This window comes from Lithobates pipiens, unplaced genomic scaffold (assembly GCF_037356315.1).
Source record: "Lithobates pipiens isolate NorthernLeopardFrog02 unplaced genomic scaffold, aLitPip1_a1.2 Scaffold_3, whole genome shotgun sequence".
In the NCBI taxonomy this organism is placed as follows: Eukaryota; Metazoa; Chordata; class Amphibia; order Anura; family Ranidae; genus Lithobates; species Lithobates pipiens.
Window position 1 is genome coordinate 122305559 of NW_027507790.1, and position 21808 is coordinate 122327366.

The window sequence follows — 21808 nt, forward strand, 5'->3', positions numbered from 1 at the left end:
GTAGATAGCCGCTTGGATGACTAGACTGGGGAATATGCGAGGATTTTATATGTCCCTAAAGATGGCAGTTGTGATGGGCGAGCGTTCGTCGTTGGCTATGGGCCGATACCTCTGGATGCCTTGTAGTGGGGATCTTGCTGTATGGGCCGTAAAGACAGATGGCTCTCCGGGCCCTGTAAGGATAAGAAATGCTGAACGCTGGCTAGGTATAGCCTGAGCGTGTTACAGGAAGAAGCCAGTTGCGTGTGTCAACACGATCCTGGTGCAGGATGGAAGTTGAACTCAACTGTCCTAAGGGAGAGACAGACAGACAGGAAACGGTGAGTGGCTTGTAAGAAAAGCCACAGGAGACAAGTGGCCAATTAAGTGCTGCTGAAAATGACGTGTAGCCAGTTTGTGTGCCACTGAGAATGTGTTTGCAAAAGAATGATTGCAAGAAGTTATGCTAAGTCGCGAGCCTTGGCATGATTGCAAAAGTAGTGTTTAAACGTGTACTTGCGACAATTGCGCGGGAGTTTGTCACTGGAGATGTGTTCGTAGTGACTGTGAGAAATTCGTGTTACCGCATGTGCTTTTTTTTCAGGAAAGAGTTATTTTTTCCACAAAAAAACATGTTTGAAAAATTGCTGCGCAAATACCGTGTGAGATAAAAAGTTGCAATGACCGTCATTGTATTCACTAGGGTCTCTACTAAAAAAAAAATATATATACAATGTTTGGGGGTTCTTAGTCATTTTCTAGCAAACAAATCATGATTTTTACATGTTGGGAGGAGTGCTGGAATTTGCACGGTATGAAAGTGGTTTTAAACACAAAAAAAAATTGTAAATAAATGCTCAGTAATAATGCTTTGCTCGTCATTATTAAGATTCTCAGCAAGCGGGAAACATACTGTATATGAAGATTCATGCAAGCGTTTAAAAAATATATATTTCAGCAGGCCAACATGATGCATTCCTTTAGCAGGGTTTAACCCCTTCACATCGAGCGTACGCAATTATGTGGCCTCGCCTTTTGAGGGTTATACTGGGATGATGCCCGCAGCTGCAGGCATCATCCCAGTACCGTTTTTTTTAGAGTGGGCGATCGGCTTTCCAGGGATAACAACCGATGCGGCTAAAAGCCACTCGAATGTTATCCTGGAGGAGCAGGAGGGGACATCACTCTGACTCTGATCAGGTCTCTAGTCCCACCAGGAGACCCGATCCGCGATCCGGCACTACCGGTGTAGCCACAGACTGGAACGAAGCAGTAAATGACTTTGTTCCAGTCTCCTGAATGTAAACACAGAAGCGTTGTCACAACATCACTTCCGGTTCCCTCGGCTGCCAATGGCGCCTGTTTTGAAAAAAATATACAGTATTCAGAATCGCCATTTTTATCTATCTGAATACTTTGAAGTGCGAAGGAGGGATTGGAGGCCTTTTATACCCCTCCCCCCCCGATCCCTTCATAAAGAGTACCTGTCACCACCTATTACTGTCAGGAGGGATGTTTACATTCCTTGTGACAGCAATAAAAATGATACTTTTTTTTTTTAAAACACAATTTAATAATATAAAAATAAATAAAATAAATCAGAAAACTTTTTTTTTAAAGCGCCCCCATCCCCACAAGCTCGCGCAGTAAAAAAATGCATATGGAAGTCTCGCCGGCATATGTAAACGGTGTTCAAATCACACATGTGAGGTATCGCCATGATCGTCAGAGTGAGAGCAATAATTCTAGCATCAGATTCTGTAACTGTAATCTGGTAACCGTAAAAATTTTTTAAAGCATCGCCTATGGAGATTTTTAGGTACCATAGTTTGTCGCCATTCCACAAGTGTGTGCATTTATAAAGTGTGACATGTTTGGTATCTATTTACTCGGCGTAACATCATCTTTCACAATATACAAAAAAATTGGGCTAACTTTACTGTTTTTTTTTTTTTTTAATTCATGAAATTGCCCCTTTTCCCAAAAAGTTGTGTTTAAAACAAACACTGCACAAATACCGTGTGACATAAAATATCGCAACAATCTGGATTTTATTCTCTGCTATATATATATATATATATATATATATATATATATATATATATATATATATAAAATGTTTGGGTGTTCTTTGGGTGTAATTTTCAAGCAAAAAATATGGATTTTAACTTGTAAACACCAAATGTCAGAAATACGCATAGGGTTAATATAACTATTGAAAATTTAAGTCAGAATGCAACAGATAAGTATAAGCATAAAACATAATTAATAATTAAATGTTCAATAAGTTTGCACTACACAGAAATGTTTAAATAAGATTTTATTCTAATCCAAGTTGTAAACTTGAGCATTCCCTTGGTACAAAAACCACTGATTAGCAAGTATTAAATGAGCAAAAATTTCACTGATGCAAAAAAATCCCTAGATTCCCTTCTACAAATATATTAATCTGTTTAATCACTAATGACAGGAGAAAATCCTGCAACAAATGAGTAACTTTTCACAATGTTTACGCACAGTTTGCATAAATAAGATTACCAATTATTATGACATTTCAAGGTAAGCATGTAATGGTGCTATAGTGATATCAGGCCAGAAGCCAGTAACTACACAATGGTCCTAGCTACGTTAAAGAATCTTAGAAACAGCCATTTTTCATTTTGAGCACGTATTTTATTTTATATACCCTCTTATGCCACGTGCACACAATTGGATTATCTGGCGGACTTGGTCCGGCGGATCAGAGTCCAGCGGACAATTCGCCGTGTGTGGGCTTCGGCTGACTTTTTTCTTCCCAAAAGTCCGGCGGACTTTGAAAGAAGTCTTGACTCAAAATTGTCAATCCACCCGTGTGCTAGTCTGCCGGACTTTTGAAATGAACAGACTTGCCCACACACGAGGTCCATTCATTTTGAACGTGGCTCCAGGTGGACTGAACTAGTGAAGGAAGTCAATGTCACGCCTCCATCAGCGAGATTGACACCTCGCTAGCCCGGTCACCTGGTATGGATTTAAAGGGGAACCCCTACGCCGAAAAAACAGCGTGGGGGTCCCCCCAAAGTCCATAGCAGACCCTTATCCGAGCACACAGCCCTGCCGGTCAGGAAAGGGGGTGGGGATGAGCGAGCACCCCCCCTCCTGAGCCATACCAGGCCACGTGCCCTCAACCCCACCCTAAAGCACCTTGTCCCCATGTTGATGAGGACAAGGGCCTCTTCCTGACAACCCTGGCTGTTGGTTGTCAGGGTCTGCGGGCGGGGGCTTATCGGAATCCGGGAGCCCCCTTTAATAAGGGGGCCCCCAGATTCTGGCCCCTACCCTATGTAAATGAGTATGGGGTACGATGTACCCCTACCCATTGACCTGGGGAAAAAAGTTTACATAAAAAAATCACAACACAGCTTTTTAAAGTACTTTATTAGACAGCTCCGGGATCTTCTTCCATCTTCATCCGGCCTTCTCTCCAGGCTCCTCCGCTATCTTCTGCTCTTTTGCTAGCTCTTTTACTAGCGGAGGAGCCCGGCTTTCTCCTTCATCGCCGTCGCCATCCGAGCGTCTTCTTCTGACTTCAGGTGTCTTCTTTCGACTTCGGGGGTCTTGTCCTGCTCTTCGGTTCTTCTTGCCGGGCCTCTGCTTTCTTCTTCCATTTCTTTAACTAGCGTTGGCCCAGTCTTGTCGCTGTCGCTGCTGCCTTCTTCTTCTTCTTCCTTCCAATGTTGACACGACGCTCGGTCCAGCCTTAAAGGCAGGGATGCGTTGTGCGGCGAAATATAAAGGGACAAGGGGCAGGGTCACCCGATGATGTCACGTGGTGACCCCGCCCCATATGATGTCACAGTCCCGGAGGATGCTGGGTCTGTGACATCATAAGGGGTGGGGTCACCACGTGACACCACCCGTGACCCCGCCCATTATCCCTATGTAAGTCGCCGCACAACGTTTCCCTGCCATGAAGGCTGGAGAGAGCGTTGTGTCAACATCAGAAGGAAGAAAAAGAAGAAGAAGAAGCAGAAGAAGATGGCGACAGCGATAAGACCGGGCCAACGCTAGTTAAAGAGCTGGACAATAGAACCGAAGAGCGGGACAAGACCCCCCAAGTTGGAAGAAGACCCCCCAAAGTCAGAAGAAGACCAACGGACTGCAGACCTCCGCTGCAAAGTCTGGTGGGTTGTCTGCCAGACTAAGTCTGCCGGATAGTCTGATCGTGTGTACGCAGCATAAGTTATCAGTGGCCAGGAGTCATTATGTTATTGTACCGTATATACTCGAGTATAAGCCGAGATTTTCAGCCTCTTTTTTGAGGCTGAAAGTGCCCCCCTCGGCTTATACTCGAGTCATCGCTGTCTGCCTGCTCGATCAGCGTGTCGAGCAGACAGACAGCGGCCATTCTATTCTAATTCAAAAGCCGCGCCTCCGGCTCCGCCTTCGCCTGTGATAGGCGGAACACTGAATTTCCCAGCAGCCTGTGTTCCGCCTATCACGGACATCCGCTCATCCTCGTACTACGGACGAGGATGAAAGGATGGCCGTGATAGGCGGAACACAGACTGCTGGGAAATTGTGTTCCGCCTATCACAGACAGGGAGGCGCGGCATTTGAACAGGAAAATGGGCGCCGACGAAGAGCGGTGATCCTGGGACGGGACCGGACGGAGGCTCGGCTCGGCTCGGCTCGGGACGGGACGGGACCGGACCGGACGGAGGCTCGGCTCGGGACAGGACGGGACCGGACGGAGGCTCGGGACCGGACGGAGGCTGGGGACACAGGTAGGCTGGACACACAAGGCCTCACACACACACACACACACACACACACACACACACACACACACACACACACACACACACACACACACACACACACACGGATGGACACACACACAGGGATGGACACACACACAGGGATGGATGGATGGATGGATGGACGGACACACACACAGGGATGGATGGATGGATGGATGGATGGATGGACGGACACACACACAGGGATGGATGGATGGATGGACACACACACACACACAGGGATGGATGGATGGATGGACACACACACACACAGGGATGGATGGATGGATGGACACACACACAGGGATGGATGGATGGATGGACACACACACAGGGATGGACAGGCATATCTCACCCTCGGCTTATACACGAGTCAATAGGTTTCCCAGTTTTTTGGGGGTAAATTGGGGGCCTCGGCTTATACTCGGGTCGGCCTATACTCGAGTATATACGGTAATTAGGACACTTTTTAAGTCCAGAAAGAATGGAAGTAATACAGTATCTCACAAAAGTGAGTACAAGCCTCACATGTTTGTAAATATTTTATTATATCTTTATATGTGATAACACTGAAGAAATTACACTTTGCTACAATGTAAAGTGGTGAATGTAGAGCTTGTATACCAGTGTAAATTTGTTGCCCCCTCAAAATAACTCAGCACACAGCCAATAATGTCTAAACCGCTGGCAACAAAAGTTAGTACACCCTTAATTGAAAATGTCCAAATTGGGCCCAAAGTGTCAATATTTTGTGTGGTCATCATTATTTTTTAGTACTGCCTTAACTCTCTTGGGCATGGAGTTCACCAGAGCTTCACAGGTTGCCACTGGAGTCCTATTTCACTCCTACATGATGACATCATGGAGCTGGTGGAGATTAGAGACCTTGTGCTCCTTCACCTTCAGTTTGAAGATGCCCTACAGATGCTCAATAGGGTTTAGGTCTGGAGACATGCTTGGCCAGTCCATCACCTTTACCCTCAGCTTTTTTAGCCAGGCAGTGGTTGCCTAGGAGGTGTGGTTGGGGTCATTATCATGTTGGAATACTGCTCTGCGACCCAGTCTCACACTGCTTTAGTATGTCAGAGTACATTTTGGCATTCATGGTTTTCTCAATGAACTGTATGTCAGGGCTGGCTTAGCCCTTCCTCCTCTGGGCTGGTCGCTCAGCTGTCGGCTAATTGCCAGCTCTCTTCTCTTTCCACAGTTACCAGCTGTTCCCGATGATGCTCGTCTGACCTGCCTATTTAAAGCCTTCCAGCTCATTTCTCCATTGCCTTCATGTTGGTCACATCACAAGGAACCATCTCCTGCTGTTTGTTTCAAGACTGGCTTGCTGACATCCCTCCTGGCTTCTTATCCTGCTTGCAGTTGCTCTCCTTGGATCCCTGACTTCTGGACTGGCTGATTACCCGATCTGGTTTATGAACTTTGGACTAGCTGACTACCCGATCTGGCTACTGGACTCTGGCTATGCTTGACTACGCTTTTTCCTATTTACCTTTTTATTATTTTAAACAAGTGTGATTTGATTGTACTTCTGTCTCAGCCCTTGTACACAGGGTCGGAGATTCCGACGGAATGTGTCCGATCGGACCGTTTTGTCGGATATTGTGGTCTACATCGGACTGTTTCCACCCGACCAAGTTTTCCAATATGTCGGTAAAATTTTCCGACAAAATGCTCCGATTGGACATACTCCGATCATGTGTAGAGTATTCCGATCGGACAAAGTGCCACGCATGCTCAGATCAAATTCCTACACCAAAGCTATTGGCTACTAGCGTGAACATAGTCCCGTAACGAAATAACGTCATCATGTCGGATTTTCCGACAACTTTGTCCGACCGTGTGTACACAACAGTTTCGGACAAGATCCGTGGGACAAAATCCGACGGACCAAATCCGACGGATTTGGTTGGCGGAATCTCCGACCGTGTGTACAAGGGCTTAGTCTGTTTCATGGTTTCTGACAGTACGTGAGGACCATGAATTCAAAAGATACAATCAATCCACTTGTTGGTAATATTTTTCCCAGATTGGATGAGCAAGATCACTGCATGGATCAGTTTGCCTTGGCTTTACAAACGCTCCTGAATCGCACGGCTCAACTGGAATCCCCCACGATGGCTGTTCCGGTACATCCTGAGCCGCTGGCCGTCCTTGCTGCTGTGCCAGTCTCTGTGCAGGCACCCGCCTCGAGTATTACCTCTATAAGAGGTATGTCTGGTTCTGCTCTGCTTCCCCAGCGATTTGGGGATGATCCAGTTGAATGCAGAGGGTTTCTCAATCAGGTTGAGATATACTTCGAAATGCTGCCCCAGGTGTTTCCCACGGACAGAAGCAAAGTAGGTTTCGTGATATCTTTGCTTTCTGAGAGAACTTTGGCCTGGGCTAACCCTCTATGGGAGACACAAAAACCTGTTGTCTTGAGTTTGTGGCCTCCTTTAAAAGGGGTTTTGACATTCCCGCATGCTCTGCTTCTGCTGCCAAGTGCCTCATGTCCATCAAACAGAGTACAGGAACTGTTGCTGACTACGCCATTGAATTCCGTACTCTGGCAGCAGAGGTTGCTTGGAACAATGAGGCTCTCTTGGCTGCTTTTTCTCATGGTCTCTTGGATTCCATCAAGGATGAGATAGCAGCCCAAGATATACCCACTGAGCTGGAGAGCTTGATCTCGTTTGCCATCCTCATTGACTCCAGACTCAGAGAAAGACTTTCTCCTAAGGAGCGCTTGCGCAAGCCTCCTGTACGTTTGCCTCCGAGCTTTGTAGTCCCACCCATGCCTCCCTCACCTCCCATGCCTCCTGGTACCGAGTTGGTCAGTGAAGATGAACCCATGAACCTGGGCTTCACGCGTCTCTCTGCGGATGAAAGAGGGAGGAGGAGGGAGAGATTGTGCCTTTATTGTGGCCAGGTAGGTCACTTTTTGAAGTCTTGTCCTACCCATCCAGGAAACACCCGAACCCTGAGGTCCTGTCATGGACAGACCTTAGGTGGCGTTGTTTCATCCCCAGTTATCCAGAAGGATAAGGCCCTGGTTTTGGTCACCCTTTCTTGGGCTAAGTCGTCCATCGAGATACAGGCTCTAATCGACTCTGGGGCTGCAGGTCTGTTCATTGATGCTGCATTTGTTTCGCAGCACTCGATTCCGCTGCAGCTGCGTGACACTCCACTTGCCATTGAGGCTCTTGACGGGAGACCTTTACAGCCTGCCCATGTGACTCATGAGACGGTTCCATTGTCCATGGCCGTAGGGCAGTGATGGCGAACCTTGGCACCCCAGATGTTTTGGAACTACATTTCCCATGATGCTCCACTACAATGCAAGGTACCAGAGCATCATGGGAAATGTAGTTACAAAACATCTGGAGTGCCAAGGTTCGCCATCACTGCCGTAGGGGCTCTTCACCATGAGATAATCCAATTCCAAGTTATTTCCTCACCCAGATTTCCGCTGGTTATTGGTTATCCTTGGTTACAGAGGCACAACCCCTCTTTTGATTGGCTCCCTGCTGAGGTTCTCACCTGGTCACCACAATGCAGTGAGACATGCTGAAGGTTTCCAAGGTTCTGTGCACCGCTTCACCCCCCTCCCTGCCGGAGGAGTACCGTGATTTTGGCGATGTCTTTGATAAAGGTCAAGCCGGTGGTTTGCATCCACACCGGCCTTATGATTGCGCAATTGACCTTCAACCTGGTGCCATACATCCTCGTGTTTACCCTTTGTCGGTCTTGGAGGATAAGGCCATGGAGGATTATGTTGCTGACGCACTTTCTCGAGGTTTCATCCGCAAATCCTCGTCTCCTGCTGGTGCTGGTTTCTTCTTTGTGAAAAAGAAGAGCGGTGAACTGAGACCTTGTATAGATTATAGGGGTCTCAATCGTGTCACGATTAAGAATGCCTACCTGATTCTAGGGATGAGCTTCGTGTTCGAGTCGAACATACGTTCGACTCGAACATCGGCTGTTCGCCCGTTCGGCGAATTCCGAACGTTATGGGCCATTCGCGCCAAATTCGTGTGGCGCTCACAGCCCACAATGCACTGCGTCATTGCAGTGCATTGCTGGCTCATGATTGGCCAAGCATGCACTGTGACCCTGCATGCTTGGCCAATCACAGCGCCAGCAGCGGGGAGAGCCATGATTGGCCACAGACAGGATGCCTGTGGCCAATCATAGCTCAGGCTGTGTAGTACACGCCCCACACTATATAAGGCCGCCAGCACGGTGGCCTAGCGTAGTGTGTTGGCGTCTGAAGCAGTTAGTGGGTGTTCTGTGTACCTTCAACACAGTACACACCGATCGTTTTCGGACGATTTTCGATCTTGCTGTTGTGTAGTGGTTGTTGTCTGTGTGCCCTGACCGCAGTATACACCGCTATATTCACCTCACCTATTTAGCTAGTGATCTATCTTTTATAATAGAGCTTGCAGTCAGTAGTGTTAGGAGCTTGTGCGTGCTGTCTGCGTGCTCTGTACCCAGTACACACCGCTATATCCACCTACATAGCTCTTCTCTATTTGAGCCCACTTGCCATCTGCAGGAGTTATTGGAAGTTGTGTGTGCCTCCAACACAGCATAGCATACATCTGTATATACCCCTTTATCTCTGGTGTTCTATAAAAAAGGCATCTGCAGGAGTTAGTGGGTTTTTTGTGCCTCCAGCACAATATACACCTGTATCTACCCTTTATTGCTGTTCTCTAATAGAGCCATCTGCAGGGCTTAGTGGGTGTTGTGTGACTCAATTACAGTATACCCCTTTATCTCTGGTGTTCTATAATAAAGGCATCTGCAGGAGTTAGTGGGTGTTGTGTGACTCCAGCACAATATACACCTGTATCTACCGTTTATTGCTGTTCTCTAATAGAGCCATCTGCAGGGCTTAGTGGGTGTTGTGTGACTCCATTACACTGCTGTTTTACCCAACTCCCTTCAGGCCATTACCATGTCTGGAAGGCCAGCAAGGAGAGGCAGACAGGCGCGAGCCGATAAAAGAGGGCAAGCAGGCTCTGTGTCTAGAGACAACAGTGCTGGTCGTGGACGCGGTGCATTGTCATCAGCACGTGGCCATGGGACACGCTTGTCCTTCTTTTCGGCAGCTGGACATGTTGAACCGCAACATGCCAACGACTTGGTAGAGTGGATGACCAAGCCCTCTTCATCCTCCTCATCCTCTCTCACCCAGTCTCAGGGTACTAGCAAAGCAGCTGCCAACGCATCGTCTTCCCTCCTCTCAATGTCATCATCAGTGACTCCTTCCCTAGACCCACCACGTCCTCCCGAGGAGTCTCCTGAACTCTTTGAGCACAGTGTTGGGTACATGCTCCAGGAGGATGCCCAGTGTTTTGTGGGCTCTGATGATGACACTCAGCTAGAGGAAGGCAGTAGCATGAGCGCAGAGAGAGGGGATGCTCAAGAAGGACAGCAATCTGGCAGTCATGTTCCACAAGCTGCAGCATACTGCCAGGTTTGCTACAGCGATGAAGAGGGAGGGGATGATGAGGGCACTGACTCCAAGTGGGTGCCTGGTAGGAGAGAGGAGGAGGAGGAGGAGGAGGAGGAGGAGGCACATGTCCAACGAGGCAGGATGCCCTCCGGGGGCCAGCTTAGGGGCAGCACACCGACTGAATCACACCACAGAGCTCCGCCTGTGCAGGGCGCTGCCTCTGCACGTTATTCTAAAAGTTATTTGGTGTGGGCCTTTTTTGAGATGAGTGCATCAGATCGCACCGCTGCTATTTGCAACATATGTCTCAAGCGTATCTCGCGTGGCCAAAACATCAGCCATTTGGGCACCACATGCTTGACCAGACATATGTTGACCTGCCATGCAGCTCGTTGGCAAGCGTACCTCAAAGACCCACACCAAAGAACAAAGCGGACCTCTCCTTGCTCCTCATCAGCTGGCATCTCCAACCCCACTAGACCTTCAGTCCTCTCTGAAACCTGCTCTGAGAGGAATGAAGGTGTAGAATTAGGTGTGTCACAGCCAAGTGCTTCGGGGAACTCTGCTAGCGGTACACCCACGTCCGATTATAGCAGGCAAATGTCCCTGCCCCAGCTGCTGGACCGGCGAAAGAAGTTCACTCCCAGCCATCCACATGCCCAGCGGTTGAATGCTAGCTTGGCTAAATTGCTAGCACTTCAACTGCTGCCTTTTCAGTTGGTAGACTCGGCCCCCTTCCGTGAGTTTGTACAATGTGCGGTTCCTCAGTGGCAGGTCCCCAAACGCCACTTTTTCTCACGAAAGGCGATTCCGGCTCTCTACTGGCATGTGGAAGGCAATGTCCTTGCCTTGCTGGACAGGGCGGTCAGTGGTAAGGTGCATATTACCGCTGACTCATGGTCCAGCAGGCATGGACAGGGACGTTACCTGTCTTTCACGGCCCATTGGGTCACTCTTCTGGCAGCTGGGAAGGATGCAGGACAAGGTGCAGTAGTGTTGGAGGTTGTTCTGCCACCACGCCTCCAAAATGCTACTATTGGTTGTGACACACCTCTCTCCTCCACCCCCTCCTCTTCTTCTTCCTCCATGGCCTCTTCCAGTGCTCTGTCCTCGGAACCAGCAGTGCTCCGTAGGCGTTCCAGGGGCTACGCAAGTACGCAGGCAAAACGATGCCATGCCGTGCTTGCGCTGGTTTGTTTGGGGGACAGGAGCCACACTGGGGCGGATGTTTTGTCAGCTCTGCAGGGGCAGGCCGAGAGGTGGTTGACGCCACGCCAGCTTAAGCCAGGAATGGTGGTTTGTGACAATGGCACCAACCTCCTCTCCGCCCTCCGACAGGGACAACTGACCCATGTGCCCTGTGTAGCTCACGTCCTTAACCTGGTGGTGCAGCGGTTCTTGGGCAGGTACCCTGGCTTACAGGATGTACTGAAGCAGGCCAGGAAAGTCTGTGTGCATTTCCGCCGATCATTTAATGCCTGTGCTCGGCTGGCTGAGCTCCAAAAGGAGTTGAACCTGCCCAAGAACCACCTTATATGTGACATGCCCACCAGGTGGAACTCAACGTTGGCCATGCTGCAGCGGCTGCACACGCAGCAGAGGGCCATCAATGAGTACCTGTGCGACTACGGCACCAGGACAGGGTCAGGGGAGCTCGGTTTTTTCTCACCACTCCAGTGGGGCATGATCAGGGATGCATGCACTGTCCTGTCACCGTTTGAGAAGGCCACAAGGATGGTGAGCAGTGACAGTGCATGCACCAGTGACACTGTACCTCTTGTCCACCTCTTGGAGCATACGCTGCGTGGAATAATGGACAGGGCACTTGAGGCAGAACAGAGGCAGGAAGAGGAGGACTTCCTTGCCTCTCAAGGCCCCCTTTATCCAGACAGTGTTCCTGCTGTGCCACCCATCACACAGGAAGAGGATGAGGAGGAGGAAGAGGAGGAGGAGGATGATTGTGTCAGCATGGAGGTGGAGGCTGGCACTCAGCATCAGCAGCAACAGTCTTGTAGGGATGATTTACAGTCCCAAGAAACACGTGGACTTGTACGTGGCTGGGAGGAGGTAGCTGCGGATCATGTTGCCCTTAGTGACCCAGAGGACTCCGGACCGAATGCCTCAGCTAGCCTACGCTGCATGGCCTCCCTGATCCTGCAAAGCCTGCGGAAGGATCCTCGTATTCTTAGGATCAAGGAGAGGGACCATTACTGGCTGGCCACTCTCCTTGATCCACGGTACAAGGGTAAGGTTGCCGACCTTATCTTGCCATCGCAGAGGGAGCAGAGGATGAGACATCTCCGGGAGGCCTTGCAGAAAGGTCTGTGCAACACGTTCCCAGAGACTGGGAGGTTACAAACTCCTGGTCCTGGACAACGTGTTGCTGAGGCATTGGTCAGAAGGAGCGGTGGAGAAGGTGGCCGTCTGACTGATGCTTTCAGACAATTTTTTAGTCCGCAGCCCCAAGGTATGATCGGTTCCAGCAACCATCGCCAGCGTCTGATTTACATGGTGCAGGAATACCTAGGGGCAAGGTCAGACTTGGACACCTTTCCCACCGAAAATCCTCTGGCTTACTGGGTCTTGAGGATGGATCACTGGCCAGAGCTTGCACAGTATGCAATTGAGCTACTGGCCTGTCCTGCATCCAGCGTTCTTTTGGAACGCACCTTCAGTGCTGCTGGTGGCTTTGTTACCGATCACAGGGTGCGCCTGTCCACCGAATCAGTTGATCGACTGACCTGCATCAAGATGAATCAGTCTTAGATCACCCACAGCTACCAAGCACCTGAAGCTGATGTAACCGAATAATTTTTTTTGAAATATCACATCCCTTCAAGACTGCCTATGCTGATGCTGAGTGACAGTCCTGTTATGTTGATTGTCTATCCTCTTCCTCCTCCGCTGATATGTTGGAAGAACATTTCTGGTTCTGGGTGATGCCATTAGCCCAATTTTTCTGCCCCTGTTTAACAGGGGCGTTTAAGTACAATTTTTGATGCAATGCTTTGCAGCAGGGCTAATTCCTGCAATAAAACTAGAGTATATGGGAGAGGTTGCAGTGTCGTGGCACCAGCACCAGTGCCTAAGGCCCAATTTTTCTGCCCCTGTTTAACAGGGGCGTTTAAGTACAATTTTTGATGCAATGCTTTGCAGCAGGGCTAATTCCTGCAATAAAACTAGAGTATATGGGAGAGGTTGCAGTGTCGTGGCACCAGCACCAGTGCCTAAGGCCCAATTTTTCTGCCCCTGTTTAACAGGGGCGTTTAAGTACAATTTTTGATGCAATGCTTTGCAGCAGGGCTAATTCCTGCAATAAAACTAGAGTATATGGGAGAGGTTGCAGTGTCGTGGCACCAGCACCAGTGCCTAAGGCCCAATTTTTCTGCCCCTGTTTAACAGGGACATGTAATTACAATTCTTGATATAATATTTCACAGGAGGGCCCGTTCATGTGCCCACCCAGAGTAACTGTGAGGACTTATAGTGTTGTGGCACCAGCACCACAACCACCAAAGGTCAATTTTTCTACCACTGTTAAACAATGGCATGTAATTACAATTCTTGATATAATCGTTCCCAGCAGGGCGCTCCAGTGCCCACCAAGAGTCACTTTGAGGGCTTACAATGTTGTGGCAAAACCAACACCTTGTTCCGCCATTTCTGCAGAGCATATAGGGCAGGCCCCTACTTTCAAACATCCAACTTACAAACATCTCCTACTTGCAAACGGAAGGAGACAACAGCAAGTGAGATGAAAAAAGATGGACGACAAAACAAATTATACAACCCTTCCCTATGTTTTCCAAAAAGCTTAAAAATAGTTTTTTTGACTGGAGCTACACTTTAAAAATGTACCAGTTGAAAATTACAAACAGATTCAACTTAACACAACAAACCTACACAGTCCCTGTCTTGTTTGCACCGCCTGTATACTGCTGTTCTGAGTATATAGGGCCTGGGGGCCACACGCATTTCCTTTTTTTAATATGGGTACAGGGTTCCCCTTGATATGCGTACAAGACCCAAAGGGGCTGCTAATGGGCAGGGAGGGCTACCCATGCCATTTTTCTCAATGGTTTTCAACCATATTGCAGGAACCAGATATAACATTAAAACCGCAAGCAGTTTTCAATGATGTTATTTCTGTTTAATGTCATTTTGTGCAGGGACTGTTCTAAACACGGGAAACACGTGGCACTTCACAGGCATACTACAGACACCCACAAGGCACCATATTTAAAGGAATATTTCACTTTTTTTTCACTTTAATCATCATTAAAATCAGTGCTCCCGCCAAAACGGCCATTTTTAAAAACATTTTAGGCATTGACCCATGTCCCCTGGGACAAGAGCCAGGTCCCCAAACCCTTTTTAGGACAGTATCTTGCATATTAGCCGTTAAAATTAGCACTTTTAATTTCGAAACGTTCGAGTCCCATAGACGTCAATAGGGTTCTAAAGTTCGTTCGAATTTGGGGTCCGTTCGAAAGTTCTGGTACGAACCAAACCAGGGGGTGTTCGGCACCTCCCTACCTGATTCCATTGATTACTGAGATATTTGACTGCCTCAAGGGAGCAATGGTTTTCACGAAACTTGACCTGAGAGGGGCATACAATCTTGTGCGCATTAAGGAGGGCGACGAGTGGAAGACTGCGTTTAATACCAGAACAGGCCATTATGAATACCTTGTAATGTCTTTTGGCCTTTGTAACGCCCCGGCAGTTTTCCAGGAATTTATTAACGATGTCTTCCGAGATTTGTTGCAGTTGTGTGTGGTGGTTTATCTCGATGATATCCTCATATTTTCCAAGTCCCTGGAGAGCCACCACACAGATGTCTGTCGTGTACTTCAGAAACAAAGAGAGAAAAATCTCTGTTTTAAACTGGAGAAGTGCGAGTTCCATCGTGAACAGGTTACATTCCTGGGCTTTGTCATTTCCACTGCTGGTTTTTCAATGGACCCAGAGAAACTTTCGGCAGTCCTACAGTGGCCTTGACGCGTGAGTTTACGTCCTCTGCAGCGTTTCCTGGGCTTTGCCAACTACTATCAGAAGTTTATTCGTAACTTCTCGTCTCTGGTCAAGCCTCTGACTGATATGACCAGAAAGGACGGTAACCCATAGAGTTGGTCTCCGGAGTCCATTAAGGCCTTTGAGACTCTCAAGGCTGCCTTTGTTTCTGCTCCTGTGTTGGCACATCCTGATCCTACGTTGCCTTTTATCCTACAAGTTGATGCTTCTGAGACTGGAGTTGGCGCCCTTCTGTCTCAACATCCTAACTCTGAGAGCGCTATGCATCCGTGTGGCTACTTTTCCAAGAAATTGTCACCTGAGTGCAATTATGAGATTGGTGACAGAGAGCTGTTGGCGATCATTTTAGCCCTGAAAGAATGGAGACATCTCCTTGAAGGTACCACTGTGCCAGTTCTTATTCTTACTGACCATAAGAATCTTACATTCTTGTCTGGGGCTAAGCGACTCTCTCCCAGAAGGGCGCGATGAGCTCTTTTCTTGTCGAGCTTTGATTACATTGTCTCCTTCTTACACGGTACTAAGAATGTAAGGGTTGATGCCTTGTCACGAAAATTTTCCTCCACTTCCAAGTCAGAGTCGGTTCCAGTTCCTATGATTCCTCCTGATCGTATCTTAGCTACGGTTCGCACCAGTCATACTTCTGCTTTGGGTGACAAAATTCTTGCTGCTCAGGTTCATGCTCCTCCTGATAAACCTTGTGACCACTGCTTTGTCCCAGAGAGTCTCCATACTGCAGTGCTTCAGACTTATCATTCTCCAAAGACAGCTGGCCATCCTGGGAAGAATCAACTCATTTGGGCCATCTCCCAACAATTCTGGTGGCCTATCCTACGGGCTGATGTTACTGCTTTCGTAGCTGCCTGTCCTGTGTGTGCTCAGAGTAAGACTCCAAGACACCTTCCAGTGGGCCTCCTACAACCCATACCCAATGGAGAGATGCCCTGGACCCACCTGTCTATGGATTTCATTGTGGAATTGCCCAACTCCCAAGGCAACACTGTTATCCTTATGGTGGTTGACTGGTTCTCAAAGATGTGTCATTGTATTCCCCTTAAGAAGTTGCCCACCTCTAAGGAACTGGCTTCCATTTTTGCTCGGAAACCGTTGGTCTGTAACCGATTTATCACCTTTGTGCCACGTTCCCTCACCCTATTCAGGTTGAGAACCATGAGGAGTATGATGTACAATCCATTGTTGACTCCCAAAGTTGATTGAATAATACCAATAGGAGGATGTTTAGTTATGTTATAAGAGGTTATTGTTGTTATTTAAAATCTTAGAAACAACACAACACAACACAATGAGAAACGTTTTTTTCTAGTGCACATACCTATACATGTACTGTATGGGGGTTCATTTGTGGCTTGTGACTCACAGTATATGCAGTGCTGCTCATTGATTGGCTATATGAGCTATTCAAGACCGTAATTGTTCTTTATATGATGTCTGTAAAAGGTCTTCAGTAGTCTTGCATTGTATTCTTGTATTCTGTCTTTTCGGTGGTCAACCTTTGCTATGTTCCAGGTTTGTGATCCTTGTAACTTACCTTGAGACCCATGTTGTATGACTTCACTTCTGATTCAAAATTAATTTGACATCTTTCTTTTTGCTCTGAACACAGCTTGCTCTAAGATCCATTCCTGTTCAAGTTCTTTCCATTGAATCCTTGTTGCAGTTTTTGCTCTTTGATCCCTTTCTCAATTCCTGCCCTTGGATCCCTGTCTCAGTTCCTGCCTTTGGAAATCTTTCCCTGTTCTTGTCCTTGGATCCCTGTCTCAGTGTCTGCTCTTGGTTCTTTGTCTCAGCTCCTGCAATTGGAGCCATATCTCAGTTCCTGTTCTTGGATCCCTCTATCAGTTACTGCCTTTAGAACCCTGTCCCTGTTAAGTCTTTGGATCCATTTCTCAGTTCCTGCCCTTTTTTCCCCAAGTCTTTATATCCAATCTCAGTTTTTACCCTTTTCAGAACTGCATTGATTCCTGCCTTTGGATCCCTGTCTCAGTTACCACCCTTGGATCCCTGCCTTCATTTCTGCCTCTAGATCCTTGACTAATTTCCTGCCTCTAGATTTCTGACTAGATTTCACTGCCTTTGTATTTCTGTCTTAGTTCCTGAACTTGAATCACTTTCTCTTGTATGATTTTATGAATTTTGGATTATAAAGTAAAGACAACATTTAAGATCCTAGAGGTATTAGGTGACTTTTGAGAACAGTTTGCCTCGAGAAATGTTTTTTATTAATTGTTAATATGGATTGGAGTGTGTCTTTTTATGCATACAAGGATTACATATTGAGGCTGCATTTAATTAAACTGAAATTTTCTGTGCCAAAAGGTGTTAAATATATTCCAAATACATAAGTAGTGGTAAAAGTAAAATAATTTACAGTAGTCATGTTTTTAGATGTGATTATCAGTTTTATGAATAAACGAGTGATAAAGAGTGACTAGATTATTGTCTTTGAAAATCTGCTTTGTTAAAAGTCTAAAGTCTAAAAATTGCTTATTCCATAACACAAAATATCTGAACCCTGGTGAGGAGATGACATGAAAGTGTAGGACTATAGGACTTTATTCTGGGTCACATTGTATTTACCATTTATTTATGTAAGCACAATTAAATTTAGTGATGGATATAATGCTGAAAAGAAGAGAATAAAAAACTATTAGTGACAATAAGTCAATAAGACAAATCCTGGATTATCTCAACAATGTCTGTTATTTTAGGATAGAAATGCAAATGGTATTTAACAAGTTCTCAGACAGAGAAGCATGACATAGACTAACCATTTGGATACTCTATAATAGGTTACAAAACATATTAAATTGGTTCTAAAGGTAAACATTTTTTTACCCTAATACATTACCTGAACACGTCCACATCCTTACTGTTCTAACAGTAAGGAACCCCTTATGCAGTTTAAGGTTAAACCACTTCTTGTCCAACCTCACTGAGTGTCTGATGCTGGAATCACCATTTAGATATTTGTATATTGCAATCATATTTCCTCTGATTGAGTAAGAACTGCCCAAATTTCTCCTATTTACAATTTTTTTCTCAACTGTAATTTTTTATTTGAATGTGATTGATGGCTATGGAGCAACCGAAAGTTTTTATTTCCAACACTTCAATAAGCAAAGCCTGCGGTAATCCACGTTCTGGGAGAGAAATACAAGAGCTGACAGCAATATAATACTTTTGAAGATGCAAGCTTTTGGGCTAGCACTCATTGTCCTTACTTCAACTATCTCTACTAAGAGATTCAACTAAGTGAATCTCTAGAGCTGAACTTTCAAAAAAAGGTAGCACTAGCAGCTTTTTTGTTTTTATCCTGACAAGTCTCCCCTACATTGATTATTATTAGCTGTGCTTTCTTTATACGTTGTGCTATTTAATCATGTTTAACCTGGAACTAAAGCAGGATTTAAATGTAACTTGGAGGTTATCCTGAATGGAGCAGAGTATGAAGATCACTGCTGCAGTGTGTATATTCAGCAGAACAGACATATTAGCGTGACATGACACAATTGGGTCACATATATTACAACTGCTAATACAGAGCCACTTCCTCATTAATTAGGAAAAGCTTCATATACATGTGTAATAAAATGAAAGGTGACATCTAATCTACAATATTGCAATATTTGTAATTCTTTTCTGTTGATTAATTTTCTATGACATAAAATAAATTATACTGTACTGTAAAGAGCCCAGTGCTCATAAAACAGACAATATACTTGTTACTGCAGGCAATTTGGGGTCTGGTCCTGTTAAAATGCAGAATAAAAAATGAAAATGTACTAAACATGATATAGAAACTGTTTTTATTTAATATGACATGCCCAGTAACCCAAACTATTTAGCTGTTTTTGTTTTGACCATCCCTAATTAGTCAGATAAAATTTGATTGTTTGTTATGTGTTATTACTGAGGTAAAAAAGGCTATTTGCTTTAAGACCACCAGTATGGGGGATAGAGATTCGCTTGCTATGAAAACTGAACTGTGATGCTGTAACAGAGCACAACTCAACCTCCTAAAGCTCTAGAAAGCCAGGGTATTATGTAATTATTAGTACTATAATTTATTGTAATAGAGAAATGTTACACTAAATCTCACAGTGTCAGACCAGCTGTCTGTTTCTTGCTCTGTTTCCAGCTGCTTACTTGCCTTTCTGTACATTCAGCCACAGACAGGGCATCCTACTCGAATGCTGTCTATACCACTGATTTCAGCTATCAGAGCCTTGCCATCTTCAGAAGTTTTCTGATGACTCTGCAGTAGTAGAATGTATCAGTGATGAGGAAGAGTATAGGACTGTGGTGGAGAACTTTGTCACATGGTGTGAGGCTAATCATCTATATCTAAAATGTGACAAAGACAAAAAAAGCTGGTTGTGGGTTTCAGAAAGAGGAAGCCACCAGTGACCCCAATCTGCATCTGAGGAGTGGATGTGAAGGTAGTAGAGAGTTACTGATATCTGCGGGTACACATAGATAATAAGCTGGACTGGATCAAGAACACTGAGGTGCTCTATAGAAAGGACAAGTGCTGCCTCTACATTTTGAGGAGACTAAAGTGATTTAACATCTCCTGAATGATGCTGAAGTTGTTATATAAGTCTGTGGTGGCCAATGCTCTCCTGTATGCAGTGGCATGCTGGGGAAGCAGGCTTAGTGTGCCTGACACCAACAGACATAACAAACTGATTCGCAAAGCCAGTGATGTTGTTGGATTGGAGTTGGAGTCTTCAACAAGAGTGTTGGAGAGGAGAATGTGGTTCACTGTACATTCAGCCTTGGACAACTCTCACTCACTGAGCACTAGGGATGAGCCGAACACCCCCCCGGTTCGCTTCACACCAGAACATTTGAACGGACTGGAAATCCGTATGAATTTTAGAACCCTATTAAAGTCTATGGGACTCGAACGTTCGAAATCAAAAGTGCTAATTTTAATGGCTAATATGCAAGCTATGCAACAGACAACACCAGCAATAAGGGGTATCTTCAGGTGTATACTGTGCTGGAGGCACACAACACCCTCTTTAACTCCTGCAGATGCCTGTATTAGAGAACACCAGCAATAAAGGGTAGATACAGGTGTATACTGCGCTGGAGGCACACAACACCCACTAACTCCTGCAGATGGCTGTATTAGAGAGCAACAGCAATAAAGGGTAGATACAGGTGGTGTATACTGCGCTGGAGGCACACAACACCCACTAACTCCTGCAGATGGCTGAGAAAAGAACACACTGTCCCTGCCTATCTAGCTTTTTCCCTGCACGCCAACACACTACACAAGGCCGCCACGCTGGAGGCCTTATATAGTGTGGGGCATGTACTAAACCCCCTGAGCTATAATTGGCCACAGGCATCCTGCCTGTGGCCAATTATGGCTCTCCTCGCTGCCGGCACTGTGATTGGCCAAGAGTGCGGGGTCACAGTGCATGCTTGGCCAATCATGAGCCAACAATGCACTGCGATGGCGTAGTGCATTGTGGGCCGTTCGTGCCACACGAATTTGGTGCGAACGGTCCACAAAGTTCTGAATTCACCGAACAGACGAACGGCCGATGTTCAAGTCGAACATGCGTTCGAATCGAACACCGAGCTCATCCCTACTGAGCACCATCAGTGGCAGATTGTTACAACCATGATGTACCAAAGAGTGACACGGGAAATTATTTTTGCTATATATAATAATTTTTGTTATATAATTCTTCTCTGTGAGGGCTGGATGTGAAAATTTATTTCTGGTTTATGAACATGATCGTATGTTGTTTTTATTGTATGTTGGTATTATGTTAATTATTAATTGAGCTGTTAGAGAAAGTGGTGTATTATTTGCATTTGGTAGTTCGTTTTTCTGTTATTTTAATCTGTGTTATTTATTCTACATTGTATTTTAATTGTATGGATTTTTTATTCGTGATGTAGTTTTAATTTGTTTTATTTTGTGCTAATAGCTGTTATTGGTAATTTGTTGTGTTTTTGTATCTTGTTCTGTTCATTGTTGTGATCTTGTGTTGTCTTTGTTGAGTGTGGCTGTGTCGCAACAATTTCCCAATTTCCCTTTGGGATTAATAAAGTATCCTGTATGCAGCCCTGCTCTAGTTTGTGTACAGCCTCTCTTTTTATGAACAACCACACCTGTCCTCAGACTCCTCCATTGGGCTGTCTATACATAGCTAACCCTTAGACCCCTTTCACACCACACCGCTGATAGCGGCGGCGGTAAAACGCCGCTATTTTTAGCGGCATTTTACCGCCAGATTTGAGGCGCATTTCGGCCGCTAGCGGGGCGCTTTTACCCCCCGCTAGCGGCCGCGAAAGGGTTAAAACCGCCGCAATACGCTGCAATAGCGGCGTTTTGCCGGCGGCATTACAGCGCTGCCCCATTGATTTCAATGGGCAGCAGTGGTGGAGGAGCGGTAAACACACCGCTCCTTCACCGCTCCAAAGAAGCTGCTGGCAGGACTTTTTTCTGACGTCCTGCCAGCGCCCCGCCGTAGTGTGAAAGCCCTCGGGGCTTTCACACTACACACAATGGTGC